The sequence below is a fragment of the Dendropsophus ebraccatus genome, chromosome 1 (genome assembly GCF_027789765.1).
Source record: "Dendropsophus ebraccatus isolate aDenEbr1 chromosome 1, aDenEbr1.pat, whole genome shotgun sequence".
Classification (NCBI taxonomy): Eukaryota; Metazoa; Chordata; class Amphibia; order Anura; family Hylidae; genus Dendropsophus; species Dendropsophus ebraccatus.
In genome coordinates, this window is record NC_091454.1 from 224,386,819 (window position 1) to 224,392,818 (window position 6,000).

At 43.5% G+C, this 6,000-nt stretch overlaps 1 protein-coding gene across 1 annotated transcript in view; it reads right to left on the minus strand.

The window, feature by feature from the left end:
- LOC138770560 (NACHT, LRR and PYD domains-containing protein 1b allele 2-like) overlaps positions 1-4,300 on the minus strand; it is a 49,909-nt gene extending 45,609 nt beyond the window's left edge. The window contains exon 1 of the mRNA XM_069949668.1: positions 4,262-4,300. The gene's annotated coding sequence lies outside the window, so the exon portion shown is untranslated. The remainder of the gene's footprint in view (positions 1-4,261) is intronic.
- Positions 4,301-6,000: the final 1,700 nt, after the last annotated feature.

Consider the following 6,000-nt stretch of genomic DNA (forward strand, 5'->3'; position numbering starts at 1 on the left):
TTATGTATAAGCAGGTAAACCGGGAAACAACAAGGGTACGGTAATTTCTTGCTCTCACAAAGCTGTAGTAACTGGGGCCAAGGCTCGTCTCATTTGTAAAGTCGCAGCAGAGAGATCTGCAAACACTTGTACTTTGTGAAATGGGGCTGGAAGCGAACCTTGCTTCTGAGAGTATTCCAATAGTCTCTTCTTTAAGCTGGGTTCACACTACGTATATTTCAGTCAGTATTGTGGTCCTCATATTGCAACCAAAACCAGGAGTGGATTAAAAACACAGAAAGGATCTGTTCACACAATGTTGTAATTGAGTGGATGGCCGCCATATAACAGTAAATAACGGCCATTATTTCAATTTAACAGCCGTTGTTTTAAAATAACAGCAAATATTTGCCATTAAATGGCGGCCATCCACTCAATTTCAGCATTGTGTGAACAGATCCTTTCTGTGTTTTTAATCCACTCCTGGTTTTGGTTGCAATATGAGGACCACAATACTGACTGAAATATACGTAGTGTGAACATAGCCTTATTCTGTATAAATGGATACGAGCCAGTACATCTCTTGGAACCGAATCATCCAAATGTTTTGCCTTGGGAATGCGGTGTGCACGGTTGATTTCTAACTCTTGTTCTGTGCAGTCAGGTAGTGTAGCATGCAGCAAGGAGCGCACATATTACGGAATTTTAACAGCCCCTACGATTTCAGGAATGCCCTGCTGCTTAACATTGTTACACAGTCCTCGGTCTTCTAAGTCGTCCATCTTGGCTCTAATGACTTTCACTTCGTCCTCTAGCTCATAGTGAGCATTAGAGATGAGCGAACCGGTATGGGTTCGAGTCCATCCGAACCCGAACGTTCAGCATTTGATTAGCGGTGGCTGCTGAAGTTGGATAAAGCCCTAAGGCTATGTGGAAAACATGGATATAGTCATTGGCTGTATCCACGTTTTCCAGACAACCTTAGAGCTTTATCCAAGTTCAGCAGCCCCAGCTAATCAAATGCCGAACATTCGGGTTTGGATTGACTCTAACCCGAACCGGTTCGCTCATCTCTAGTGAGCATCAATCAGACTGTTATGAGAGGTGACAAGCTCCTCCATTTTCCTCTCTATATGATCAACCCTGCCTCCCAAGTTGTCTACATCAGCCTTGATAAGGTTAACTAGAGCCAGGATATCTGAATGAAAAGTCTGCCTGAGAGCAATTAACATGCGTCTCATAGATGCCTCTGAGCATATTTTCAGATGCAGGCAAGGTATCTAGTGCACCTGTGGAGCTAAATATCGTACATTTTAATGTAGTAGATAAGGCATCTGCTGACTCAATAGGCAGAATAGTCATCTGAAATGGCGCTTAGGTGAAGATATGGGAGCTGAGTCATCATCCTCCCTCTCGGCTGGCTTATCAGATCACGGTCTTCCCTTGGAGGCTATGATCGTATCCTCCAGCTTCCTGGTGAAAAATGCTAGGCACTCAGCAGGGCTGCGGAGATCCGGGTCCGAGGAGGAGCGGCATCAGGGAGCTGAGTTGATCTCCTCTGTGGAGGCAGAGTGAGCAGAGCATGGGTGCTGGGAGGCCGTGGTTGTGGCAAGGCCATCTTGTTTGGCGTCTTTGTCCTCGTCTGCAAAGAAGCTGTGCATCTTCACAGGATTTACTGCTCTTCTTTTTCTCACCAGCATGTTGGCTCTTCAGGTCGCAGGTAATTGAGATGTCAGGGCTGTCATAAAGCACGTTACGGGTGAAACAGCTGTTGCCTTTTCCTGTCTGCACCATGTAACCTGTTGTGTTTTTCAATAAAAGAAGACTTTATTTTTGCTACAAGCGGGTGAGTGCCACTTTTACTCTCTCATGTTGCTGTGTTCACATTGGACTTTGTTCTATTTGGTTGAGCACCCCTGGTAGCACGGACTCCAAAGGCAGGTATCCACCTAAAGCACCTGAGACTAATTACCAGCATACGGGAGTGCCAAGGTCTATGTTTCTTGTGGACGCTGGTCTATTTGAGATGTTTGCTGGCCAGGAGATGCTCGGTATCGCTGCTGGGAAAGGTGCTGAGGCCGGGGCTTCTGCACTACACGTCCGCCATGTCAGGAAGCCAGGCAAGTTTTAATATCTAATGCTAATCAGTAAAAGAAAATGTAGGTGACCCTGTGATAGCAATGGCCTACTTTCCTTTGCTGATATTACTAAGCATTACAATATACTTCAACAAGTTTTCTTTAAACATCTGCAGATTCATCACCTCCTTCGCTCCTAGAAGTGGCCATGGCAGTCTCTCCCCTCCCTTTATGAATGAACTTATCTTAGAGCTCAAAATCCCAAAATGGCGGTATCCAAAGGATATAGGGAATTAATATCGCCTCTAGACTCTACACATCTTTTCTTTCAAATAAAATGGGAAACTGACCTCTCTCAATCCTCTTCTGATGAACAACGGAGGGTCATATTCAAATTCTATAGGTCCACTTAGACCTCGCCAAAGCCTATATACAGATGGTACTATATAATTTGTAGGCTTTCAAAAAGTTTTTCCAAATGGCTCGGCTATTTGTTGGAGGTGGCAGAGGTTAGTTGGGAAATTGTGATGTCATAGTACCATTATGGGCCCAAGCCCCACTGTGGGGATGAGAGGTGGCTTTACTTAGGCCGCATTCACATGTTGGAATGCCTGTAACAGAATCCCCCCCGCCCCCCCCCACGGCAGCATCTCTGATACAATGCTGAGAGCGGGGGAACTGTATGGATATGCGCCGCGCTGTAGTGAAGCAGTGGAGCGGCTCTGTCATTATAGCGCAGCGCATATTCATACAGTTTCCCTACTCTCAGCTTCGTATCAGAGATGCTGCAGTGTGTGTGTGTGTGGGGGGGGGAGTGAACTCCATTACAGGCATTCCACACCTGTGTTAATGGAACGTGTCAATGCTGCCTTAAAGCGACTCTGTACCCACAATCTGACCCCCCAAACCGCTTGTACCTTCAGATAGCTGCTTTTAATCCAAGATCTGTCCTGCAGTCCATTCGGCAAACTTGCAGCCCTGTGCCCAACGGGTGTGGCCTAGATTGTGTATGCATTAGGCTAGCACACCCTCTCTGTCCCTCCTCCCCGCCCTCTTCATCATTAGGAATGCTCCAGTCAGATTGAATACTGAACATGGGCTGGATTGTTAAGCACCTGTGCAGTGTTCAGCATGGAGAAAATGTTCTAGTGGCATTCCTAATGATGAAGAGGGTGGGGAGGAGAGACGGTGCAAAGTTAGGGCACAGATACTCCCGTTTGGCATGGGCTGCAAGTTTAAAAGTTGTTTTTTAGGACAATAACTGCATCACCTGCCGAACGGACCGCAGGACAGATCTTGAAATAAAAGCAGCTGTCCGAAGGTACAAGTGGTTGGGGGGTCAGATTGTGGGTACAGAGTCGCTTTAATCTAGCTCTAGATTCCCTCCCCTTACCGCACTTAACAGTGATGATACATGTTCTTACTGCTACTTGTACGGCTATTGCCAGATTGTGGAAAGATACCTCCCCTCCTACTTTACCATCCATATTGGCGACAGTATCCCATAATTATTGAATGGAAAAGTTACTGGCTCAGAGATTGGGTAATTACGATTCTCTTCCTGCAGGTGGCAACCATGGGTGGACTATTGTGATTCTGAAAGGTTCCCTTATTCATGATCATTTTACTTATAAGTCTGCATAGACTTTTCTACTAACTTACTTAAAGGAAAGTAGTAGGGGAGATATCTTTCCACAATCTGGCAATAGCCGTACAATTGGGCTGATTCGTTCCCTTTAACTTGTGCTGTTTTGTTTATTTGTTGTGTAATTTGTTGTATACATTTTTGTATCTGTATATCTATCAGGTATGGAGGCTTCATGTTTCCTGCATGACATGTTTCTACATATACTTAGTTTTGGAAATAAAATGAAGTGTTAAAGAAAAATTAAGATGACACATTCCCTTTAAGTCACTGTTGGACTCTGTGCTACACTGCATCATGACACTACAGGGACACAGGGACAACTTACAACCTTTAATGGCAAGTCCCAAGACGAGTGCAGAAGCTGTACCACAACACCTGCCCCTGCAACTTAAAACTAGCACCTCCTGGGTTACCCCATTAGGCAACAGAGAGGTAATGTGGATGGTGTTTAAAGTTATAAGGTTATAGCCCTTGAGGCCTAAAAGAGGGTTTTCGATATACTGCACGTAAATAAAAAACAATCCAAGGCTTACCCTTATATGATGACTGTACTCACCTCCTTGCAAAAAAGGCGGATAGCCTATAAGTGCCACGTCAAAAGCTGCAAGAAATAAAAAAATATTGATGGGATTTGATGTCAAACAGAGTTATGTAATTATGACCTTATTGATAAGGCCTTGTTCACACTGTTGCTTATGTGTCATAGTCCTGCATAATTAGGCTAGGTTCACACTACATTAAAAAAAAGTCTGTCTTTTATAACAACGGACGTCATTGCGCAAATAACGCCTATTTATTTGACAAATTGCAGATGTTATTTGCGCAGTGATGGCCATTATTATGAAAGACAGACATTTTTACATAGTGCGAACCTAGCCTTTCAATGAAAACGATACAGTACAGCAATTGAACTGCAAAATGTGAGCCCACAGTCTAATGGATGAAAAAATTAGTAGTTATTAGAGATGAGCGAACCTCATCCGAACCCGATCATTCAGCATTTGATTAGCGGTGGCTGCTGAAGTTGGATAAAGCCCTAAGGCTATGTGGAAAACATGGATACAGCCAATGACTATATCCATGTTTTCCAGACAACCTTAGAGCTTTATCCAACTTCAGCAGCCACCGCTAATCAAATGCCGAACGTTCGGGTTCGGATGGACTCGAGCATGCTCCAGGTTCGCTCATCTCTAGTAGTTATGCGATTAATAGATCCCAATAATACACTCATACTCCTAATATCTGTAAACAATGGAAGCAATGGTGGTAAATGCTTTCTGGTGCCAGACTGGTAACTATTGATGGGTTCTCACATGCTGCTGGGATTGCTGAGCGCCCAAAGGGTTAAAGTGTTACTGTCATTTTCAGTAATTTTTGACACACCCTTATACAGTTGTATGGTACATTAGGTAGGAATGTAAGTACTGTCCAAACACAAGCACTGTTGATTAGTATTTTATAGGAACCTATTATAGCTATTACCTTATTGCATTCTGTGCCCAAACTGAATGTAATTCACATAAAGTGTCAAGCAGGGGGTGCAGTATATGTAGAAGTCTATGTAGAGTAGTGTTTAGTGAGATGATTTTTGTACAGTACAAAATCCTTTATTGATTTTTATGAATTAATTTGGGGAGCAAATCCCTCCCTGTGCTGCCGATGACGAGCACTCACACCGGGAGAGAGGGAGATGGACGGCACCAAGCAGGGAGGGAGAGAGGGAGCACTTGTCATCGTCAGCACAGGGAGGGATTTGCTCCCCAAATTAATCCATAAAAATTAATAAAGGATTTTATACTGTAAAAATTATCTCACTAAACACTACACTACATAGACTTATATATATACTATATACTGCGCCCCCTGCTGGACACTACATGTGAATTACAACCGATTCGAGACGCCACAGTTTTTCAGGGAAATTGAAGCCTGCCTGATCTACTATATTAAGGGAAATAGCACTACATGTGCATTTTCCATAATTAGTGTATATTAGGAATTTGTCTAACTTTGCTAATATAATAACATGGTAAAAAATTTGTTTTGGCCGGAGTTCTCCTTTAAGTAGAACTGCTGAAGGAAAGTACTTAAGGGTTAATGGTTCCCTGATTGATTTTCTGCTTTATCCTGTGATTTTACTGTTTAAACAATCCTTGAGCTGGGTACCTAAGCCATCATTGAGCTCCTTTGCAGTATATATAGGTAACAGAAGTTATGGGACCCTCTCTAGTGTTCCGGTCAGAGTGTGTTACAGAGAGAAGATGTTATTCCATAGTTTACTCTAGGGCCTGGCCT